Consider the following 25,072-nt stretch of genomic DNA (forward strand, 5'->3'; position numbering starts at 1 on the left):
TTTTCCCCAGGTTTTCCCAAATGCACCTTTGGAGCGTGACCTAGGCAAAATTCGGAGCGCGGTTAATGTTTACACCTTTCTTGCACTGTGTAATTTAACTTTCAGAAATATAAAATGGGACAGCAGAAATATTTTTATGTGTTCTTACAATGTCCAAAGTTGTTTCTTACTATTTTTATTTGAAGGAACTAGACACAATCCTGGCTGCCTTAACCACTGCCTTTGAGAGAGCTACAGCTGAGAAAATCCGCTGCCAGGAAGAAGTGAATAGAACTAACAAGGCTATTGAGCTGGCCAACAGATTAGTGAAAGGTCTGAGGTGAGGTCCTACAGGGCAGGCTAATGAAGCAGCCTACAGAAAGCACTTCTTTGTTATACACTACTGATCTGGCAATAACAGAGGCACTTAGCAAAGAACCTGATGAGCTGAAAAAATTATGTCATTATCATTCATTTTTTTCATAATAGAAACATGTTTTTGACCTTTGCATTTTCTTACATTTTGCCTCATTGTGGTATATATTAACTGTAAGATTACCTGGTAACTAACCTATCCACGAACATTAAGAGAAGAGAAATAGTCGATTGTAGATATTGACAATGAAGGCAATTTATTAAAATGCGATGACTATATTTGTAGCAATTAAACAACGCTAATGATACTGCCCTGGGTTGGGATACATAGAATATAATACAATTTGCACTACTTAGTTAAGCAATATGATAATTCTCTAATTATCTCTCTGAGATTTGCAATGGGTATTTCAGGAGAGAATAATGGCAAAGCCATGAATTATCAAAAATCCATATTGTCTGTTGATCCAGGCTGGCTCAAGGGAATCCATACTCACTGATGGATTTTTCATTTATCATTCATCTACTGATGAGGCTGGTTTTTATACACAAACACACACGTGCACACACACTTTTTTACAGATATCTTATTTTATTTTATTGTAACATTCATTTAGGAAATCTCTTGTGGTGCCTCACTGACATTATAGGTTTTGTGCTCTTCTACCCAGTACTTTCAAGCTGAGTTTGATAACCAAACATGTAGTAACCAGCAAAAATAAAAGATCCATTCGTTATTAAGCAAAATTATATGGCTGAGTGTGGCTAGTGGAACTTAAAATATAAAACAGTGCTTAAAGTTATTTCCTGAATCAATAGAAAGGATTTATTGACTAGAGGGGAGGGAGGGCAGTGCAGAAGGCCCATTGTTTCTGTTTAAAGAAGCAAGATGAATGCATTTAAAATGTTAACATCCTGGCTGAAAGTGTAATATATTTTAGTGATTAATAATGCCTGTAAAATTAAACCATGTACCTAATACGGAATAATAAAATAAATAACATAGCAGACCTCTTTAAAGTGTGACAATAAATGATTGTTCTAAGGCATCTGATAATAATATTTTCTTCCACCTAACATATCACATTGTTTGGTTCTACCATGTCCCTCCTGCTGGGGCTGACAAGTGCTGGAATAGCATACATATAGAGATGAAAGGCAAAGTGTGTGTATGTTGGGGGGGGAGGCATAATGAAAAATAATCTAAGGGAGGAAACAGAGATGAAAGGAAAGAAGGAAAGTTGAGCCATGCGCTAGATGAAGACAGCAAAATGAATTTTAATGGAAAGCCCTTCAGCTGGTACCTCCCAAAGCACCAGCTCCATGAAGAAAGTGGCCAGCTCGACAGATTGGTGATGGGAAATTGAATTCATTCTTGTTGTTAGCTGTACCACACTCAGTCAAAGGCAGTAATAACCATATGACAGCTATTTGGTGACCTATAGGAAAAAAAACCGTTTTAATCCAGTCTGTGGTAAACAATAGGTCACTGTTTACTGTTAGCAAAGAGTGTAATACTGACACTGCTGTACTGTCAGTCCTGGCTGTTTCTTTGCCTTATTTTTTGCTGAGAAGACACTCTCTTATTTCCCTAGTCGTATGGTTAAGTTATTGCTGTGAGGAGAATTGCTCAAGACAGAAGAAAATAAAATTGTTCACAACATTTCTTATAATAAGCAACTATGTAAAAATTTCTTTATTAACCATTCTTTAGAAATATACCTTTAGCATGACAACAATAACAAATAACCAAACGTGTGTTTTTTCTTCTAATTCTTAGGGCAAGTGTTGACCAAACAGCAGGAGAGCTGAGAGCATCCAGCCAGGATCCCAGGGAAAAGCCCGCACCAAGTGTCACGTCAAATCTCTTGTTGACTTTATGGCATAAAAGATCCTGCCCAAAAGTAGAAACTGTTTTTCCCGCCTTCTTCTCTGAGCACTGGCACGCAAGGATTATTTTGGGTGGTTGCATGAGTAGCTGTTACTCTGTACCAAGGAATTCTTTGCTTCTGACAGGTGCCAATTATGCTGTGGACATCTGCCCTGGAGGCATTGAATCAAGCTGACAACTCATTTTATATCAATCAAACAACAACCATTTTCAATAATTTCCCATCCAGCTGGGACTGAATTTGCACAAGTGATCTATGTATTAGAGACATTACCAATCCACAGAGACATTCAGAACCGTGATTATGTTCTGTTTTCCCACAGAAACTCTTGCATCTGCACAAGAAAGCAACAACTTTTTCCACTATGCAAGAGGATGCTGACAACTCAATTTTGGTTGCTTACTGCCAAACTCAACTTGTAAAAGTCAACTTGTGTCGGAATAGAAGGGGATTTTTTTATGTCCAGGCTTGCCACATGCAAAGCCTTTCTGTTGATCCTCTGATTGATGTGAATCCATAAAGTAATACTGAAGTACTCACTCCTGTTTAGCCACAGTAGTGGGCAGTTTTTTGATAAACAGTTAGTAAATGAATGTTTCTTTAATCCTCTTTTCTAGGTAGAAGAGGAGAGCTGGGCTTATCAACAGAGCAGTATTAGGAATAAGAGAAAATGTGATGCAGAAATATGTTCCAGATTGCAATCTTTCTTTCCTGTGATAATTCATTTTCAAAGTGGTACTGGCGTGAGCCAAAATCTGTGCCTGCTTTGCTCGAAAAGCAATAAGGTAAGTCAGGGCTTGCATAGAATACCTTCTTCATGGCTCTCTATTTTTTAAAATACATGGTTAATCAGAAAAACCTAGCAGCTATTCCATTCCCTTTTTGACCTGTTAAACCACCATGTTGCGTATATGAACTTCCTTCAAGGACTGTATTTAATAGAACTGTATATTTGGAGGCAATGAATTGGTAAAATGTTCTTCTGGAAAGGACCAAAACGTGGCCCTTGCTAGTGTTTGAAGTGCATTTGATAGCTGACTGGAGCTAGCGGTGACAACTAACCCACAGACCTTGGGAATATGGTTAGCAAGCCAGAACAGTAGGCAGGCTCACCTTCTTCTTGTATTCTGTTGAGTGCTATGCCCTGCTGTTTGCATAAGGGGACTGGCTTTTATTATTCTATTCTCACCCCACTACTGTGCACCAGGGCAGCACAAAGCAAGATTTAGTGCTTGGATATAGTATTTGCTTGCTAGCAATTGTTACAGTTAAGGCTGCACTGAGACGTCCGTCTTAACCTGCTGTTCTCCCATGCTCATAATATTCTTTTTTTAAAAAAAAAACCCTTTCATCTGAAATTTTTCATGCTTGTTATCAGCTGAAATATGATTTTTTTTGGCAAGCCTGAATAAAATTCATTCATTCATATTTGAATTATGCAAGGAAGGGGGTGTGGGGAGAAAGGTCTCTTTTTTTGCACATTCATAATTCACAAAAAAGCTGCATATTACAAGCTGAAACTTTCCAGGTGGCTAGTTTTGACTGAAGGATAGTCTTCATGCTAATTACAAAGAGAGAATGACTGAAAGAAAAATGAAAGTGAAAAATTAAAAATGACACATATTGTGATTAACTCATTTGTTTTGTAGGTGTGTCATACAAAAGTTCCTTTGTGAGCCACTTAGAGCAAGTTTAAAGTAACAATTTCATTTAAGTTACGATGAACTACTATAATTACATAATATCAATGTTTTGTACTGCAATTTCACTAAGAATCTCCCTACAGAAGCTGCATAAGCTTTTACTTATGCAAATGTGGAAGCTCGCAGTGAAATCAGTGCAGAATCTTATGAATCATTAACTTTGGCCAGAAAGCTAGTCTGGGGAAGGAGGGAAATGGCGGGTAGTGGCAGCTACTGTCTCCGTGTCCTGGGTCTCTCTGACTGCCAGGCTGCTACGGAAAATAACGCAGAGTTTTTTGCAGTTTGTTCCAACTTACTACACTGACTGTCAGGGACACCAAACCACTAAAGCGTTGGTATTCTCTTTTCCTTGCTATACTCCCGTATACTAGTGGGCATAACAGGCTGCACGTGAGCTGATCAGCACTGTGCGACTCCGCACGGTACCAAAGGATTGCTTCAGCAGAGGGTACCTGGGCAGCAGAAGCTAGGAGTGTTAGAACAGTCTCCCTCAGCCCATGGAAAAAAGGTGCTGTGACGTAACCTTCTGCGTTCTCATAAAACACCTGCAAATAAAACACAAACATTTAAGTAAAGCAATATAACTGTAATTTTAAACATCTGAAAGCATAACTGGCAAAGGTTCCCATAGTAATTGCTGACCTTGCTCCACATGGAGCAAAGATGAGTTCAGAAATTCCCCAGCACTAAGTTCCCAGTAACCTCTTGGAGGCAAAATAAGGACTGTTGGATTCAGTGCAGGAATCCTCATCTGTTTTTTCCCTGACTTTTGAGTGACGTGAGGAGAAATGATATGTTTTTCCCACTGATGCTGCTTATTTTTACAAAAAAACAAGTGAGTGAATGCTGAGACACACCAGCTTCTGTAACTAGGAATTTAAAACTTAACCTTTATTATTCCAGGTCCCCACTCCAGGAACAAAAGGTCTTGATCCAGTCACTGTGCGGATGGGTGGTACAACAATTGCTAAATAAAAAAGTGACGGCAGTGCCCAGCAATATCATGCCCACACAAAGAGCCCCTGCCTGGTCTTACATATCTAGTCATCATTGGCATATACTGATCAACCCTCCGCTCCAGGGATCAAATGGATAAAAGTTAAACCTGGTTCAGATTTAAAAGTTATCTATTTGAGTCAAAAAGAGAAGGAGCTAGTTGGCAGCTACAAGTGCTAGTGAGAGTAAAAACAGCTGCTGAGCTACCGAGGAAACATGGCAACTATTTTTTTCTGAACTCCTGATGTTGCACAAGGTGTTTTCTTAATGCCCCAGGAACCATAGCAACTCTGCTGAAGCATTTTCCTACTTTAAGCTCATGGAAATAAAATGAATGGGATACAGTACACTGGCATTGCATCCTTTGTCTTTCGCCAGCCCTATACTGGTACAATTTTTATAGGTGTGTGTTATACAGCAGGTATCTCTTGCTGGAGGCCCTGTTTTGGTTGACAACTTGGAAGAAATGATCAATCTTGTATTTGACCCAGTACTTGCAAGTTATTTATGTTCAAAGTATTTTTTAATAGTCTGTTATTTTCTCCATCAGCTCTCTCTGATTATGTTCTGTAAGTATTGAAAGTATCTTCCTCTGAAAGCTGTCTTCCTACACCTGTATGATAGTTATCTTAACTCCCAAGGATTCCAGTGACCCGGACACGTTGACTCTAGCTGCATTTTAACTTGGCTATTTGATCCTTTCCTACCTTATTTACACCCTTGCACACACTATAGTTCAATAATTGCAATTTGAGCACTCCTTTCTATCTAGCTGAACAGTCCTCTCCAACGTACCACCATCCTGATGTGTAATCACCCAGGAGACATAATCATTCACTTAGAATAAAAATAATTCTCCTACCGTTTGCTCCTTGCCTCCATTCTGCCCTTTTTCTCTGATTTATTACACTATATTCCTTATGGAAATATTTTGACATCCATCCCCTCTATTCAAGTCTTGTACCCACCCTTTGAGGGAGTGCTTTGAACAGAGGAAGGCCAGGATGAGTGGGTATCTCATATACTCACTCACCCTTTTATTCCAGTGTCATTTCCCCCACCTCCTCATTATATTCCTGAGCCCTTCCCCTCCTTCTAGTTTAGCTGTACCTACTGCCCCTCCTACAGCTACCAGGCGTCCTCCCTTCCCTCCCCTGCCCCTCTAGTAAATGACAGAAAATATTTCCTCACAGCCTCTGCTACTCAGGATTGTGCCTGAGCACACAGGGATGCTGAGCCCCAGCCTATGACATTACCTGCCTTGTCTAAGCTCTCTAAATCACTTGACCCCAAGAAGGTTGCCACAGGACAGCACTTACCTACAGCACAGGCTGGAAAGAAAGTGCTGTTAATGCACTGAATTCCTTCGGCTCCAATCTTTGCTGTTTAGTTAGACTGCAAGAAAGTATTTAGCAAGCCAGAGCACTGAAATTATGACTCTCTAAGCTTAGTCAAAATTACTGTGAAATTCCTTAATTAAAAAGTTCAAGCTGAGAAGCAAAACGCTTTCAAATTCAGCCGTCGCAGTGCCCCACTCAGTACTGTACCTTCCACCTCTTCTTTATTTCTACCTTCATTTTCTCACGTTGCCTTAGTGTTGCCTGTTGGTTTGGCTTGTTATGATGAGTGTCCCCCCGCCCCCGGCTGCCACCCCCACACTGCACTGACAAGCAGAAAGCTCTTTATGCTAGGTATTGATCTAGTGCTATGCACCAGCCCAGGGTGGAAGAGCATCTTTAATTTCTTGCTCCGCCCGGAGCGTTTGATTCAAGGATTTCCATCATGTGTCGAGACTCAGAGAGTGGCTACTATTCAGTAAATGTTGGTTGCGGTTCTGAGTCTGAATGCATGCTGAGGTTTCGCTCTTTCCGTGGCAATATGCTGTGGCCTGGGACAATGAATTCTGCACGTTTTTCCCCAGTGTGCAGAAGAGCACACTGACTGCCAGGCTGCTGTTCTTGCACTCAGGGACGTAGCTTTCACCAGATTTTCCACTGATTCTCCACAGAAAACTTCCAAATCTGCTCTGTAAATGGGACTTTTAGACCAAAAGAACTTGAATCAGCCTCATTGTTACTCGGGATGCGTGAGGTCAGTTTGGAATCATTCGGAAAGCGCAGACTGAGGACACTTCATGAGAGTCTGTGTTACTCTCACATCTGTCACAGGCCCCCAGGACAGCCCTTGCACATGCTGGAGACCTCGCAGCCCTGCGCACCTTTTATGGGCCTCAATAGTTGAGCCTGATACACAAATACAGACGCATGCTCCTCGCTCTGCTCAGAGGAACACACAATTTAAACTCATTTCTGCTATTATAAATCTAGAAAAACTTTGCTACAACCCCGGAGATGGCTCTGGAGTCACAACACAGCTAGGAACAGAATTATCTCCGTGTTCCCAGATACCATTCATTAGCCTACAAATAATGCTTGTATGCAAATCTGCTTTCCATTTGGAATCTGTTAAATCTGCTTATGGACAGTAGAAACACACAGCTGAACTGTGGACACAGAGACGTTAATATACCCATGACAGGCATCCAAGACTTGTGCAGAACAAGGCTTCAGAAGCCACCAGAACACCAGCTTGGATTCAGCTTTTGAATTCATAAATGACCTTCATCATTACAACCCATTTCAGCAAAACCCCATGCCTGAAACCATCGAATTCTAAGGCATTTGAAGCAATGCAAAACAAATTCCTTCTCCTGGCCCTAGGCCTTTTGCATCAAAGGCTCTGCAGGGGAGGTGAAGTGAAGGGCACCCAGTCCGCTGCCTGCAGGGCATTGCCTTCGGGGACGAGCTGCCTCGCACAGGCACAGTGGCAGGCTGACAAGCTGCTGTGTGTAGTTAAACAAATCAACTGGCACAGCAAAGGTAGGTACTGCTTTCAAGGTACCATTTCATGCTACCATTGACAAAAACACTCCCAGTGGAGCATAAGCATCCAGTAGAGCTTCCACTAAGGTTCAAGGTCCTACACGTACTTGTTACTTTTTGTTGGCTTTTCGGCATCTTCAGCAGCACACAGCTTCCCTGCATGAATGCCAAAATACGAGAGTTAATAACTGTAAGTCAAACAGCAACTTCATCAGAGCACAGTGAAGCCTTTAAAAACCTCCACATGCAGATGGCACAACACATCTGTGTTCGCGTGATACATTGTGGGTACGACCTGAATTTGGGAACCTTTTGAGATGTGATACTTTGGGTGCCATCCTGGTATTTCTGCTCCACAGCTAGCTCCACCAACTGGGGATTAGCACCCCAAAATTTTTCTTCAGTGAAGGAGGCTGACAAAGCCTGTATATGGCTCCTCCCAGAAATAATGGTAGGAAATTGTCAGTCATAACTCTGGATGTTCAGTGTGCATTTACTAGGGTTGAATAGGCAATTGTTAGCTAGCTTTTCTATTTTAAACCTTCCTATGATGTACAGGATACAGTTCACAATTTTACTTCTTTCTCCTGTTTCTAGTAATTGAAGATTTAATTACTAAAATCTATGCTTACAATGAAGTTTTAGGAAAACATAATATTTGAAAAAGAGATATGTATTTCCTTTACTAATATAATTTCATTTATGGATTTTCAAATTTACCACTTCAGCCTGAACTCGTAACACAGAAAAATTATTTTAAAATTAAGTTGACAGTGCTTTAGGATGAATTACTGATACTCTTTTTTGGCTGCTGACAGTAATCTCCTTCAGGATATTCTTCTGGCTGAGAAGCTGTAAACAACAAGTCTCACAGCAGCAGAAATAGAAATGAAGACAAACAACTAAAAGAATTACATCAGCTACAATAATAATAATTTTGATGCTGAATTTGGCTCCTTTGGGTCTAAAACAAATGTTTATTTTTTAGAAATGTATTTATTTCATAATCTGTATTTTTCAAATCACTTATCCATGGTGAATGTATCCATGTGTATGTGTCTACTCTCCAAGAATCACTGTGTCTACATCACGAGAAAAATAAAATAAAACTTTTAAAATCACCATAATACTCTTCAATTTATTTAAAGTAAAGCTGCAAGAGGGGAATTTTAGTGTTGTGTTTTATATACCACATAAATGTAGCTTTCTCTGGTACATTTTCCCACAATTCCTTATCACGCTAACCTGTTAAAAATTGTACCATTGTTTATATTATTGGCTGGAGCCCAGGACTACATCGAGCTGTTTACCTCTGTTGGACCATTTACCGAAGAGACTGGCTAAAGACAAGCACCACCGGTGGAAGGATTAGTGAGCGGGACGCATCACTCAGACACTCATTTCTAGCTCGGAGTGGCCCCAGCTGACTGCAGTAACATCTGGCCACTGAATGTGCGCTTCTCCACGTGAAAGTTCTGGATACTGAACAGTTAATAAAAGCGTTTTCCAACTCGGTAACTGCTTTGCAGGGCGTATGATATTCCTTTCTGCTGTGGCGCTGCACATGATTATCATAGAATGACAGAATCATAGAATCGTTAAGGTTGGAAAAGACCCTTAAGATCATCGAGTCCAACCGCTAACCTATCACTGCCAAGTCCACCACTAAACCATGTCCTCAAGCACCACGTCTATCCGTCCTTTAAATACCTCCAGGGATGGAGACTCAACCACTTCCCTGGGCAGCCTCTTCCAATGCCTGACTACCCTTTCGGTGAAGAAGTTTTTCCTAATATCCAACCTAAATTTCCCCTGGCGCAGCTTGAGGCCGTTTCCTCTCGTCCTATACTTTCATTATATATCTTGTGCAAGCGGTTGCTGAACATGCAAACTGGGAAGTGGATTGCATTATTATCATTGCATTATTAAATCATATCTAATTTAATTAAGAGATAAATACACCCTTAATAGTAAGAAAATGTTGTCAGGTGATATCAGTTGTACTTGCATATCTTTTCTATCATCAGAGTGCTTTAAAAGCCTTCTCATTTACGTACAGTATGTCTCTGAAATAGGAAAACAAGGCTTTGTTCAGATGGCAAATGAAGCAGAGTTCAAAGGACTTGACCAAAGAGTATCAGCAAGTCAGCAAACTCAAAATGTATGCTATCAATAAAATCATTAAGGAAATCTCTCACAAGGGTTGTGTTTTTGCAGTTAGGTTGCAGGAATTTAACGGGCATAGAGTTGAAAATTATGACCCATCTGGCTGACTCCTCTAGCTTCAGCCTTGCAGTCTGTGTAAAGGATGTGGAAATGTTCTTGGAGCTTCAGGTGGTTATCAAGCCTGAGCTGTCCTAACAACTGAAAGTAAGATGTTTCCAAAGAAACAAGTTAATGATGATCCAGGCATTAATAGCATGCGTTTGCCTTGTCATGGTGTTATCACACAGTCTTTAGACAACCTCAGACTTACACAAAAATCGGTGCTTGTGTTGCTGTTCTAAAATGTCTTACTTTTTAATAAATCTAAAAAGATTGCAAGAAACTATTTCAGAGAGAAAACTGTAGAATATTTAGAAGAAGGAAGCAAACATTTTGTCAAAATCATTTTGGGGACAATAAAAGCCTTCAAGGATTTTGAAAAAGGCACAGTCCTGCTTTGTGACAGCGTGGAGCTTACAGGAACTTTTACCAAATTCCACAATAGCTGCGCTTGAACGGTAAGCTGTGGGAACTCACAAAATCCCAGACAAGGAGGTTCCCCTTACTTTAAAAATTGATACATTTTGGACATATTTTTCCGTATCACGGTACTTCGTGCAGTCATTTACAAGGGTGAAGAAAAGACTGGTAGCAATCCTACTGCTCACTTTGAACTGAACAACCGCACAAGATACAGAGAAACAGAAATTCACCCCTTGATTTCTGAAGAGTTAAATTGCATCTGCAAACTGTGTCAAGTTCCACTTGGAGTAAGCTCTGCTGTCTAGTGCATTTCTGCCACTCGTTATTCTTCTTTAAACTTTCTGTTTCTTCAGAAAAGACTTACTTGCATTCTAGCTGTTAATGAAAGAAGGGGACAATCCTGAAATGCTTAGTCACTTTTATATTGTGATTTTTACTGATGCCATGAAGGAGTGACAGAATCCTTTAGTTAACATAATTCAAAAGAGAAGGAGGAGGAGAAGGTGGAGAAAGATTATATAAAATGGATTTATATTGCTTTTACAACTGAATTGTTTTCAGTATAATGTCACGCTCTTAGCGTGGAGGATTCTGCATGTGTCGTGATTCTACAGATGTTCTTGCACACTACATGCAGCTGCACTATTTGTCATGGGCAAATTTAATAGCAAGATGCTTGCTACGTGTTCCCTCTATTCTTAGTCCACAAAAACCACTGAGGGGAAAAAAAGAACCACTGCCTGATAGCTTGCTTGCTTCCCTTCTTTATACAGCCTTTTAAAATACTTAAAAAACAAATTTTGGAAACACCATCTTTTGTACTAAATTCTGTGACACCTGCAATTATAGCTCCATTACCTTAGCTAGAATGATTTGTCAACTGTGTTCTTTCTAACGTTTATAATGCTAATTAAATAATTTTAAGTACCTGAAGAGGTCATATTCCTAACGGCGGGGGGTTCTTCAAGAGCTTGATCTTTCACAAGGGAGAATACTTTCTGCTAAGTCCTGAGTACCCTCTGTTCTCATTGACTGCAGAGGAAACTCAGGAGCACTCCATACCGAAGCACTGCAGAGTCAAATGCTGTCAAAAATTTCACAGAGGCAAACTCAGAAGAACTCTGCTACTCTCCCAATTTTCAAATCCTGATCTTCTTTAGAAGTATTCTCCTTACTAAACTTTGTTGGCCCAAGGCCAGTGTGTTATTCAGCTCTTCAGAGGGGACCATACCCTTGGGTTCCAGCTTCTTGCAGATGTATCCAGGAAGCAGAACGAGATTTTGCAAAATTAAAAGAAAAAAAACAAATCTAAATTTTTCTCTTGAAAAGCCTATAATGTGCTGAAATATGGGCTGTCTGGTTAGTGGCAAGAGAGGTAACTGAAGAACTGGCAATGCAAGTAGAAATTTGGACTTCAGAGGAGGGAAATTGAAAGCTGAAGTAGGAGCACATCCAACTGAACAGCATAAAACTCAAGAAGAGGGCACAGCTGTAGAAGAGGTTAAAAGTGTTACACTATCAGTAAGTATATGAACAAAAATAAATGTTATAAATTAAAAGTATGAATTTAATTACTTTATCTCCTACAGTACAAGAAAGACATTAACCTACTGGCGCTAATCCAGTGGAGGCTGGAGCAGGTAGCATGTGAGGAGAGGCTGAGGGAGCTGTGATTCTTCAGCCTTGAAAAGACCAAGAGGGCAAGGGGATTTATTGCCGTCTAAAAATACTTCATAAGAGGCTACAGAGAAGAGGACAAAGCCAGGTTTTTCTCAGAGGTGCACAAGGCCAGGAAAGAGGCAACTGGCAGAAGTCAGAGCATGGGAAATTCTGACCAGGGATTAGGAAAAATTTTTTACCATGCGGGTGGTGAAATATTGGCGGAGGGACCCTGGGAGGCTGTGGCACTCTCGAGGTGAGGTTCCTCCAGCTGAGGAGGACTGTATGTCCTCTCATTGAGAGTGACCACACTTAACAGATCACCAAGATATGAAAGACTGTACTTGTAACATTAAAATATACATACATTTACAAGTATGGTTGAAACTTTGAGTGCTTATAAAACATAAAAGAAAAGATGGATCAACAAGGTATACATTTTTTTGCCATGGAAAATCATATTTTTTAAATAAAGGCACCATTTGTGTACTATTGTATTGGAGGTATTTTAAACCATCTTGAATTTAGCATATGGTGGAAACACTGCATATATGTAAGATATGTAGTCATGCATCAAGTTGATGGAAAAGTTCTTTTTGTTACCAAGAAGCTGATCAGATAATTTTGGAAATGTATAACAAGTGTTTCTGATATTAAAGATGTACATCTGTGAACACAGATTGTCAAAGAAAACTGTATATTCCAGTGAGTCTTTTCAGAAGAATGCCAGCAAATAGCATTGAAATATGCAATAGATATGTGATGATATTAGTTGCCAGTCTTCAGATGATTGCTTAGCTCAAAAGTTAACCAGATGTGACTATGACAATCTCTAATCTTATATATAGGATCTATTTGAGTTTGTGTACAGACCCAATTCTAGAAACTGTTGTGAATTACCTCATGTGTAAAACCTGCCCGATGGGGGGGTGGGGTGGGGTGTGTCTCTCTGTGTGTGATGTATCTTAGATTCAAGCATGAGATCTGAATTGTCCTATACCCTTATAGGTTACACTATGGTCTCCTACAGCTACAGGAATTTTTAACTTAGCTCTATAACCTATAGCTCTCATTTTAATAATCACAGTATTCCTCCCAATTGTGCAAATTATATTGGCGATGAAAATCAAACACTTTCTGTTAGCTGGTCCCCTGATGGCAATGGAGAAATATAGGTCAATCAGACCTATACAGATTATCGTGATCCAAGAGAAGGCAGGAAAGTGTGAATGCTTCCAAGGTCTGCTGCTCAGTCATGATTCTGCAGTCATAGAAGGGTTTGCAAATCCTTGCTGAACTGTGCAACTCACAGACTATCCAAAGGCACTTTCGAGCCCAGGAAACGTGATTTTGCCATTATTAGTAAAAAGCAACAAGGTTTGTATTGACATGACAGCGTAGAGTCTCAGCAATTCCCTGGGTTTGTCTGGGCCTAAGTAGATTTTAACTTCTTAGCTGTGATAGCCATGTGTACCTCCAGCTGTGAGGTACTCTTGACTAGATTTGGTTTAGCTTAACTCTAGTTTATAGTAATAACAAATGGTTATTCATTGTGGACTGAACTGCCTATAGCTCTAGAATAAGTTGCAGAGAAGAGTGCAGACACAGATGATACAAATCAGTCAGTTAATCACAGTAAGCTGATAGTGTTAAGAAAACATATGAAATTAAATCCAAGCAGACACCAGACTGAGGAGAAAGACATCCCCCTCCCATGAAGATCACACTCCTTCTGGTGATGACTCACCGTAATACTCCCCCATTCCTTTTGAGAAAGAAGTGTCAATCTTAAGACCCAAAGGAGCACTGGAGGAGTAAGCACAACACTAGAGAACAGGGAAATTTTTGTGTAGCAATTTTAACTCTATTTTTAATCAGGCCTTCCTATATTCATTAAGTAATTTTGACTATTAGACTGTTTAAAATATTAACAGAACTAACAATAAATTCTTAGATCCATATATATTGTGCTTTTTGCCAATACCCTTTTGCCAATAAGAAGACTTTGAGTGTAATACTACATCTTAACATTGCCAATATCTTTAAGGACCTGGCAGCTGAAATAAACACCATAAAGATCACTGAAGCTCGCAAGCAGTTTTGGCCAGTTTCAGTCAATGCTGCCGTGCTCTATTTTCTCATGGACAAGCTGAATAAAATCAATCCAGTGAATTAGCTCTCACTCAAGGTTACCACTCAGGAAGAGGTCAGTGTGTTTGCGTGCTGCTGTTTTAATCTAGTGCTACCACTGGCTTACACCTTTCTTTCCCTCCTGTCACAGGCTTTTACTGTTGTACTTCACAGGGCAGTGCAGTGAGCAAAACCCTCTGACAACATGAGGCTGAGCGTAAAGAACCTGACCGCCTGCGTTACACCCTCAACTGTCATTTACACTGGTCTGTTTGAAAGAGAAAATCTTACTTTCACAGCCCAGTTAGCTCTCCCAGTACAGCATGAACCCTGCACGAGCTCCCATTTGACTCTGTGTCTGTGTACCTGTGCATGTGGCCACGCAGCCCACAGAACAGTCCTTTGTCCGATGATTTTCAGGCCTTGGTTGCCTGCCTTCCTGCATCCCCACAGTAGGAGGGAATACGGACAGGTTCGCGTACATCTGCTCGGGTCTCCTTGCTGTAGCTTGAGCTGTTCATGCTGCTAACTGGCTCTGCCAGACCCCTGGAAACTTCCTCCTCGGGCAACGAATGTCAGTCTGAAACGGTTCCTACGAACTGAGGTTGCTCTCAGCCGGTCGAGGCTGCTTTCTCGTTAAGGACAGAAGCACACGATTTCACAGACATTGCTGTGGCTGGGGAGCACCTCAGCAGGGACAGCCAATTTTCTCACTCTCCACTATCCATCCTCATCTCAAATACCAGGAACGGCGTCTACTTTCAAAGTAGCTCTTCATGTCCCAAGTGCTGCTGCCGCATGTACATATTCCTCCTAGAACAAGCTGAATGGAAAAAGTATTGTATAATGATCTCTGATTTAGCTTAAAGTGCCATCTTTTCCTTCACTGCATTTTGTCTGTGAGAAGTATGCTGAGTCTTGTGCAGCTGTGTTCTTGCTCTTATTCGGCGCAGATCTCTTCTAAGTTTTGCACCCATACCAAGAGTTTCCTTCTTCCCTTTGAAAAGAGCGATAAATGGGTACAGAGCCAAGGAGCCCAAAGCCTGCACGGATGTGAGTCAGGACTAGGATGAAAATACTAACCTAATATAAAAGAGGCTTCTTTGGCTTCCAGTGCACGCACTGTGAGCCGGGAAGTGAAATCCCAAATGGAGAAGGGAAAGGGAGGAAAAAGAAATTCCGATTCAGCTGGTGACCCTGCTTGTTTTCAGAGCACAGAGTACCTACTGTACTGAACCATAAATCAGCCAAAGAGTGAGCTTCTGCCCAGTCTCCTCGAGGTCATCTGGAAGTCACCTACAAGCATCTCGCACGAGGGCATGCACCATGGCTGACTCCAGCAAGGTGCCGAGCACCTTCTGCTCTGGTCGAGGTTGGGGTGCTCAGACTGCTCACCACCACCCATGGCTGGACCCTGCCTTTATTTGATACATCTCTGATTGAGCTGTGTAAACAAAATACAGTCCTGACTCAGAAAAAACACGCTATGTTTATTATCTAAAAATTAACTGGGGTTAAACCGATTGCCATTGTCAGGCATGCCAACCTTTAGAACAGATCTGGCATTAAATCATGGATGTCTATAGGGAGTTCCCTCGGATCATTTGATCAAATTATGCTCTTAGAAGTACGCTTCAAAAATGTCATCCTGGTGTAGGAGGAAAAGAAAGAAACTAAGGCAATGAAAGTAATGGAAATTTGGAGAAATGAAATGTTGTCTCATGTATTTTGACAATGTAGACATCAGTAGGTTTGCCAGACAGATCAGCTTCAGATTTCAGATACAGCTTAAGCAATATTTGACTTGCGCAAAATAAGCTAGTCTAAAGCATAGCTACTTGCTAGCCACTTTCTTGGCTTTGAACCATTTTACAAGTTTATTTACATTATAACAGCTCTGGCCATGCTTCTCCCATGCTTGAGGTCCTTCCCCAGCCCTTGGGAAGAAATCTGGCACCTGACAACATGGTCAATCTCTGGCCATAGAAGTGCTTTAAGTAACAAGGTGGACAGGCAGCAGCAGCAAAGGGGGAAAAGATGAGAAGACGAAGAAATGAGAGACTGCTAAAATAATCAGGTATAGACAGCAAGAGGAAAGAGCATTGAAATGCCTGAAGGGCTGGGACAGAGAAATCCCACTGCACCTATTGTTTAATCATTACCTTGCTTTGCAAACAGCACATTGTAGGCACCTTTCCTTCGCTGACATCTGCTGCTGCACCCCATTACTTTCAGCAATAAGACATCAGGCATACCTGGGCATGACTGAGGGATCCACGGGGTCTTCCGCCCCTGCAGTGAGTTATGAAGAAAAGATGTTCTCATTGGTTTTTTAGATCTTAAACTGAGTTTGCTGGACTGGAAGGTGTTTGGTGGTTTTGGTGGTGTTGGGCCTTTTACTTGTGAATGCGACAGATTTGACTGTGAAACCCAAGAACCATTTTTACAGATACTTTTGAAACAGGCTCATACTTTAACACTGACTGTCTAGCATCATGCAACATGCTGTGACATGATTTTGCATTATTATGATGATGTATTACAGCACCAAGTAATAGAGATTGGTGTGCTGAATTCAGGTTGGAGAATCTAAACATCCATCCTCTCGTTTGATTTTCCTAAATCTCTTTCTGACCCAAGCACCTAAATATCCTTTGCCTGGTCATGTTCCACACCTTGACCATATGGTCCTCTACCAGAGAACAGAATAATTCTAGGCAATTAAGGCATTTGCCCATATCCATTTCATCTGCAGATCTTTGGAGGTGCGGACAAAACACTGGATGGGAGAGACTTGCTAATGCTGATAGCACTTTAGATCACTTGATAATCTTTTTCCTGTATTAGTTATTACTGAATGGAAATCAAATGCATGCATGTTAGGGCTAGGAACAGATGGCACTTCTGTTCTGTGAGGAAGAAATAGGGGCAAAGGGGCAGCAAAGTTGAACCTCCCCCCTTCCCTGTCTTACCAGGATTCATTGTGTTGCCCTCCTGTTACAGTTGGCTGTGACTCTTTCTTGTTATAAAGAGATGTCAGAAGTTAGAGAGTGACAGACGATAACCTTAAATCCTTTACTGCATTTTACCGGGATTCTGAAAAAAAAAAATAAAAAAATAAAAGCCAGCTGGGGGAGTCGGAAAATGTCAGTGAGGCATTACACAAAGAACTTGATACATTTGTTGACCTTTCTTCTTCCTCCACCCTTCTCCTCTAAGACGCATTTCGTAGTAGTGGGTGCTTAGTGCTATGAGTGCTTTCTTAAAAATAATTTAGATGCTATTGTCTGTCTGCCACTTGGAAAACAGAGCTGCTTCAATGAGCCCCTGCTGAAACGGAAAAAAGAGGGTTTATTGAAATGCCTCCAAAAAGGCACCAAAAATTTCATTCTTTTCCTTGTCGCCTGAAACCCGTCTTGTTCTTGCCTTTACAGTCTTTTGTTTTATTTTTTTAATTGCACTATTGTATTCAGGGTCTTTTCATTCTTATCCCCTATTTTACGAATGGAGTGTGTGGTATTAAGAGCTGAAGGCAGAGATGAGAGGAGAAGTGTTTTGAACTGACTAATTTGCAGGCAAGAAATAAAGCTCTTGTAAGGTGGTCCCAGGGGTATCTTCGCCACGAACACTATTTGAAATGACATGTAATCTGGTACATTTCAAAGGCAAAACATTTCCGATTCTAAAGTATCTTCATGAGCCAGGGTTGATTTACCTGTTTCCAGAGAATAATAAACTCCACCGGGGACAAGGAAACTCCTTCCCTCCCCTCTCAAAATTCCTGTTCTTTTTCAGAGGGGCAATTGCAGCCAACAGTTTATTTCTGTCCTATCTTTTGCTGCTCTGATAGCTTATAACTCAGTGCTCACTACTAATACATAGCTGAATGCATTTCTGGATTAAATACCAAGTAACAGAACACAGCACATCCCTGTACAACGCGATAAATAATGGTGTGGAGCTCCCTTTTTGTTTTTACAACAGCAGAAAATTTACATCTGGTTCTTACAGACTTCTAAAATTTTAAGCATTTCACCATGTATCTTGGATCTGGCATTTTTTTAAGAGAAAATGTTCTTCTTCTAGAGAAATCAGAGTTCAACCAGCCTAGGAATATTGTATTAATACTCTTTCTCAGCACAATTCAGTGTTTCTAGCCTTGTTGACATACTAAAAGGCTTACACACAAAAGTCCACATTTAATTTGTGAAGGCAGACATTTCAGAAAAGCCTTACATTTAGAATTTTGTCCGTATTTTGGTGAAGGTTTAGGCGGTCTTGCAAGCTGACACACTTAATCATCGCCTGTGAACGGATTCATGTACTATGAGGAACATTTCTATATGTGTATGATTTAAGCTTATGATACCCAGAGTCTGTATTGCATGGTTTTAAAAGCTTTAGAAATGTTTTAAATGGGGAATTTGGCCACAAATAAAATCCAAAGCTTTTGTGAAAATAAAGACTGATAAGTATTTTACAAATATTTTCTATTAATTTCACAGCTGTTCTGTCCTAAAGCTTCTAGTTACAAAAAAAGAATCTGATGGTTTGTGAACTCCCTGAATTTACATTGACCACTGTTTCAACGGTTACTTGATTTTCTCTCTAACTCTGCATGGAGAGAAATCAGGGTACTGTGTGTCTATAATAATGACTGTTTTTTAAAAATCAAGGATTATAGTTACATTGATTTTCAAAATCCATAGGCTTGTGCTCAAATGTACTGGCTCTACATAGTATTTTTTCAAGCACGGACAACGATGAATGAATTTTGTTACCTTAACAGAGATACTGAAGGCTCCTGGAAAGGACACGCAGAAGCGATGGAGTTGGAATGTCCAGAAAAGAGAAATTTCTAAAAGAATGAAAAGCAAAAAGTTCTCTCCTGAATCCGATGATAACGATGTGAGACAGCAGAGCGGCCGGGATGACTTGTGCTGTCAGTTTGCATTACAAGCCTCGCCCTTTGAAGGACAGATTTTGCACTGCGAGTGACCCTAACGTGTGTTGTACTTGGATCTCTACCAGATAGAAGTCATGATAAAATATTATGCCCCATTGATGGGTCTTACACCTTAACTGTTGTTTTCCCCGAGGCTCTGTCAACCGTAATTCTTAATTTATGAGGACTTTGCCTAAATGTAACTTCAAACAAAATGTGTCCAGTGTTCACAAAAACTTTCAAAGAAGGTAGTGCTGTTCCCCAGTAGTGTCTGTCTCCTGGACTGCTCCCGTTATCGATTCTGAACCATTAGATTAGTCTGGACTAGACCCTTTTACTAACAATCATAAGAAAACACAGCATTTGCCATGAAATAAAAGCAGTTCCTACCAAATTAGTTAGCAGTACCACTGGTCTTAGATATTGTAACTACCACAACCAGAGAAATAAATGAGGCCTTTCCATTACCGCCAAGTGCTGTCACATGTTAATGCACAGACGGCATTACATCTGGAACACATACTATCTGACGAACGTTACGGTGCTTGACTCAGACAGCTGCCTGGGTGAACGCTGCCTGCTTTCTGAAACAAGAGGTAGCTGTCTGCTCCTCTGCATTTTACTGGCGCAAGTCATCAACTTCGCGTAAGTATACTTGAGCAACAGATTTGCCCTACTGCCTAGACAGCCTGAAAACTCGCTAATCCTCCTCTGACCAAACTACCTCCCGGTGCCCGTGTAAGGACTTTAGCCCCTTGTGTTGCCTGTGTGTCAGGTTACCTTTAGCGAGACATTAATTTCATTTCTTATTTTTTCTTTAGATACATTTCTAACGTATCCACTTCTGTGTGCATTGAAATATTTATATAGGCAATAGGTAGGGAATCCATTAGCAGGAATCAATTGTTCCACTTCTGGGTCGCTTTTCAGACACAGCAGTATTTTGCTAATACAGAATACCTAGCCAGAAAGCAATACAATATCCTAGCTCAGCTGATTTATTGAAACTATATTTTTGAGGGCTGGTTTTTTTACTTCAGTGACTCATGCGATGCGGTGCCATTTAAACACTGTGTGTGGAACACATGCTTGTTTGAACACTTCATTATTTGGCTCGAAGTAGTACAGTATATTGTTCTGTTTAGGGAACAAGTTTGAATTTACCATTGACTCAGGAGAACTTCACAATGTATCGTTGGGTCAAGGACAGGAAGCTGTAGCAGAAATAGCTACGGAAAAAGCATCAAAAGAAGGCCACTGGGTTATACTTCAAGTAAGTCAAAGCTCTTCATTACATCAGTGCTGCATTGCAGTGTTAAAAACTGAAGCTTTTCAAAATAACGTGTGCCTAGATGAAAGAGTACTAAATAGTGATTTAAAACTTCCTTTGTCTTCGCCACAAGGGAAGCACGTAACTTCATCTGTATATGCAAGTATCGCTGAATATCACATAAAATACGAATTGCAACTATCTCGTGTGTAGGGAGTCAACTAACGTATTTTCCCAAGCACATGGTATCTGATTTACTAATTTATTATCCATTAAAAAAAATCCTTTAGTAAATAAATGTGTAGCAAAAAGAATTGTTACGCTGTATAATCAGATGAATAGATACAAACAGGGAAGATTGCTGTCATTATGCAGTATATTGTGCTAAACAGATGCACACGATTTTTTTCAAATATTGTGCAATATCAAACTGCTTCCTTATGTCTGGGTTTTTCTTGTATCAATAAAATGTTTCACATTTCAAATCAATAGCTCACTGGGAGGCCTATTTTTTCTTCCCTTCTCCCCCCCTCCCTCCCCATCTCTGAATATTTATTTTGTAGCAAAGTGGCTTGACACATTAGAGAAATTACTGACGAAACCCAGGGAAGGAAGTCAGCAGGGCGATCGGTTTTGAGCAGGGGGAACCCACTTCTTCTCCTAAAGAACATTCATTCCAGGGGGGATTTGGGAAACCTCCTATTAAAATAACTGATAAGCCGCTACCTGAAATGCTGCCTGATCACCATGCTGCGCTGGATAAATTTGACCAGGCAAGTAAAACAACACAGAAATAAAACTTTAAAAATGTGACTATTAAGCCCCGCATGGTAAAGCCACTTGAAATGATGAAGTCACTAAAAGCCTTTACAGGATATGCAATAATAAAGCAGAATGCATTTAATTTCATAAAGATTTGTTCACACATCCTAGAGTGAAATAAATGCACATCTTATCACCAAAAAAAAAAAAATCAAACAAGAAATTACTTCTTTTCATTTTAGAGCATCACATACAGCTTCTGGTTAAACACATGCCTGTGTGCACGGGAAACAAAGAATTTGCAGTCACTACAGATAATTACTGTAGTACAGAATAAGAATTTATTTTGGTTTAGTCTAGCTTAGTTTGATTTTTCTTGCAATGCAAAACCATGCTTTTTTGTGTCTCTGGAATATCTTTTACATATTCTGAGTATGTCGTGCACTGGAATTAGGTCTTCAGCTGAGGTAAATCAGTGAGGTTCACTACGCCAATTTATATCGCTAAGGATTTGGTCCAAAATGTTTGGATCGTACGTAAGAGGACAGAGTGCTTTGGCTGCTAGGTTATCGTATTTTCCTCTGTCCTTTTTAGTCTTTGTTTTGGAAGGCTTTTAATAAAGACAATTTTTGTTACTGACTCTCGAAAGATACACAGGAGCACAGGTGTATACAGGTAGTAATTATGAGCTATGATCAAAGATATGGTCAAAGAAATCAAGTATCTCTTTGGAATATCTCTCTGCACTACAGAAAGAGCTGGATGCTAAGAAACTCACCAATTAAAAAAAAATAATAGTTTTTCGACTGTCATTTAAAACCAGTATGTTCTAAAAAACCTTTGTAAAAATTACAAAGGCTTTTCTTCTTTTCCTCTTGTTTAGAATAATGTCTTCCAGCAATAAAAAAGGGAAGCACTGCCAGCCAGCTGCGCGGAGGAAGGAATGTCACCCAAAGTGCTGACAAACGCACAAAGAAAACCGCCGGCTGCAGCCTCGGGCCGCGCACGTTCGTCACTAACTTCTCCCAGCGGCTCGCTCCGCCGGGCCCGCCGCCGCCGCCGCCTGCCCGCCCGCCCCGCCGGGTCGGGGCCGGGGCCGGGGCCGGGGCCGGGGCCGGGGCCGGGCAGCCCCTCCGCCCCGCGAGGTGGCTGCGCTTCCCCGCCGCCGCCCGGCGCCACTTGTGGCAGCTGCGCCGGGGGGCCGCGGCCTGACGGGGCGGGCCGCGCCGGGCCGGGCCGGGCCGCACCTGCCGGGGGGCCGCGGGGCGCCGCCGCCGGGCGGGCCCCTCAGGCCGGCGGCCGGGCTCTGCCCCGCGGGTCGTAACCTCTTCGCTCCCCCGCGGCAGCCCGCGCTGCGATGCGAACCGGCGGTACCTGCCGGGCGTGCGGGGCAGCCGCCCGACCCCGTCCCCCTGCCCCCGTCCCCGTCCCCGTCCCCGTCCCCGCGGGGCCGCGCCGTGCCACGCCGCGCGGCGGGGGGGCCGGGGAGCGGGACGCGGCCGGAGCGGCGGCGGCGCGTTCCCGGAGCCAGAGCGCCCCCTGCCGGCAGCCGCCACCGCCGCCGCCCTGGCGGCGCCGCGGGCCGCGGCGGAGGCGCGGGCGGGCGGCGCCCGTTGCGGACGCCGGGGGCGGGGGGGGGGGGATCGGGGCGGCCCCGCCACCTGCCCCGCCGGGCCTGCGGCCGCACGGACGGCGGTGACTCGGCCGCCGCTGCCGGCGAAGTGCCCGGAGCCGCCCCGGGGGAGAGGCGTGTACCCTCCGGTCTTGACCCTGGCCAGGGCTGCGGGGCGGGGGTGTCCGCCCACCCCCTGGGGAGGTTTTCCTCTCGCGTACGTCTGTGCTGACGCCGTAGGTGAGAGAGGGCGTACGAGGATCCCCAGGCTGGGCCGCACCCCGGGCACCACCGCGGCCAAACACCCCGGTGCCCGCGGGGCAGCCTTCCAACCCGCGCCATCCCGGAGCCTCCGGCTCAGGCCCCAGGGAGGCCCCGTTACTACCAGTACATACGCCGGCAGGCCTCCTTGGAGCAACGTCGGCGAAAGCAAGGCACAAACGGCGCTTTCTTCCGTAGTTTCCACTCGGAGGACAGGGGTGTGACAGGAGCAGAGGCCGTGCCCGGAGAAGTGACAGACCCGCGGGGCTGGAGGCGACTCGCCGATGGCAGCCACCTGCGTCCGCCCGCGGAGCTGGGGCTTTGTGCCGGGGGAAAGTACATGCAGGCATTAACTGGCGTACTTTCTCACTCATTTATATGGCCGCAAGTACACTACTGTTTTTTGACGAACTACGTCTTAAATAGATTTAGCTGTTTAATAATCAGCCCCTGCAGCGGCGACCTCTGATCCCGTATCAAAGCCAAGATTTCTTGCAATGCTGTGCCAGCGAGGCTGCGGCCGAGTGGTGATACTTACAAAGTGTCCGTGGGCGATAGAACTATTTTGGTAAGAGGGAGGCAAAAAAGCCCTCTCCCTTCCATCTCTGTGGGGCAGCGTGTGATTATCACTGCCTGTAGCCGTGGCCATGCCTGGCGGCCGGAGGGACCCTCACTGAGCTCAGTGTTTTGTCAGATGGAGATGGGAGGCAGGTAGCAGGCAGCACCTACATCTCTGCTTCCCAGCCTGTGCCGAGCGTGGCCAAGAGGGGTGGCTCATAGCCCCCATCCTCACCTGAGAACGCATTTGCCATCTCACCTCCTCCTCCTCCTTCTTCTCCTTCCACCAGCCCTGAGCAAGGCGTAGAAAGCTCCCAGCGCCACATGCAGGGGCTTCGCACCCACCCTGTCCCTGGGAAAGAGGCGCATCAAAGCGGAAGGCGGGAGTGAAACAGGGCCCGTACGTACATGGCAGCAAACTGGGGGCTCCCATCTTCCTTCTCCTGGGGCGCCGGTGCCCCTGGCCAGCAGCAGCTCACCTGCCGGCAAGGCCCGCACCATCCCGTGGCCGTGGCTCTCCGTCCCCAGCTGCCAGGAGCCTCCCGCTGCGAGGAGGAAGGAGAAGCATCTGAGGAGGGAAGGGGAACAAAAGGACGAGATCAGAAAAAGGAACAGAAGAAGGAAATGTAGTGAATAGTAAAAACAAGAGGAGGAATTTTCCCGGGGTGGAGGGGGGAGGGAAGTGCCATTTATAAGAGCTTTCTTTTCCTACAATTTCTGCAGAAATTCTGACAATGCACGTGCTCATTTTCCTTTTCCCATCCCACACAAACCTGTTGTTATTTTACTTTCATTATTTCACTCTGTTGCATCAGAAATGCTGAATCATAAAACGGGGGTTAGTGAAAATGGTATTTATCTTACAGGAATGAGCCCCGCATTATTTTAAAGATCCCTGCACTACCGCTGTTATTATTATTATCATCATCATCATCATGCATCTTGGCAGGTTGAAAGGTATCTCAGAACAGTAAGAATTCAGCAGTAATTTAACATCCCACAGCAGTACTTTAAAAGCATCAAATAACATTTTGAATTTTAAGTCAGTACAAGTGTAAATAAATGGATGTACTCCCACATGTCTGTTGTTTTTAAACTTGTGATGATCCTAAAATATTTGCCTAACAGCTTTGAGTTGCAACAGAATTTCAGCTCACATATACACATGCGTGTGATATTGAATTAAACCATTTGTCATTCTTTTCCGTAAAAGACACAATTTGGCTCTCAGCAAACCATTTGAAATAGAAATTATGATGATGATACCACAGCTCCATTTTATTTTATGGTAGTGTATTGATTGTCAAATAGACAATACATGTATTTTTGTAATGGTCTTAAAGAAGATATTCTGCCTTTT

The 25,072-nt window shown here is 42.7% G+C and overlaps 2 long non-coding RNA genes across 2 annotated transcripts; both read right to left on the minus strand.

Moving 5' to 3' along the window:
* Positions 1-1,090: 1,090 nt before the first annotated feature.
* LOC148052348 (uncharacterized) lies at positions 1,091-6,546 on the minus strand. The gene is made up of 3 exons (XR_015698907.1): positions 6,265-6,546; positions 4,402-4,494; positions 1,091-2,397 (listed from the first exon to the last, which is right to left on the minus strand). It is a non-coding gene; the product is annotated as an uncharacterized LOC148052348 (long non-coding RNA).
* Positions 6,547-16,467: 9,921 nt separating this feature from the next.
* Positions 16,468-19,154, minus strand: LOC148052349 (uncharacterized). Its single transcript, XR_015698908.1, has 3 exons — positions 19,086-19,154; positions 17,277-17,400; positions 16,468-16,596 (listed from the first exon to the last, which is right to left on the minus strand). It is a non-coding gene; the product is annotated as an uncharacterized LOC148052349 (long non-coding RNA).
* Between the last annotated feature and the right edge of the window lie 5,918 nt (positions 19,155-25,072).

The sequence above is a fragment of the Nipponia nippon genome, unplaced genomic scaffold (assembly GCF_047370975.1).
Source record: "Nipponia nippon isolate SJK-2023a ecotype South Korea unplaced genomic scaffold, ASM4737097v1 scaffold_5, whole genome shotgun sequence".
In the NCBI taxonomy this organism is placed as follows: Eukaryota; Metazoa; Chordata; class Aves; order Pelecaniformes; family Threskiornithidae; genus Nipponia; species Nipponia nippon.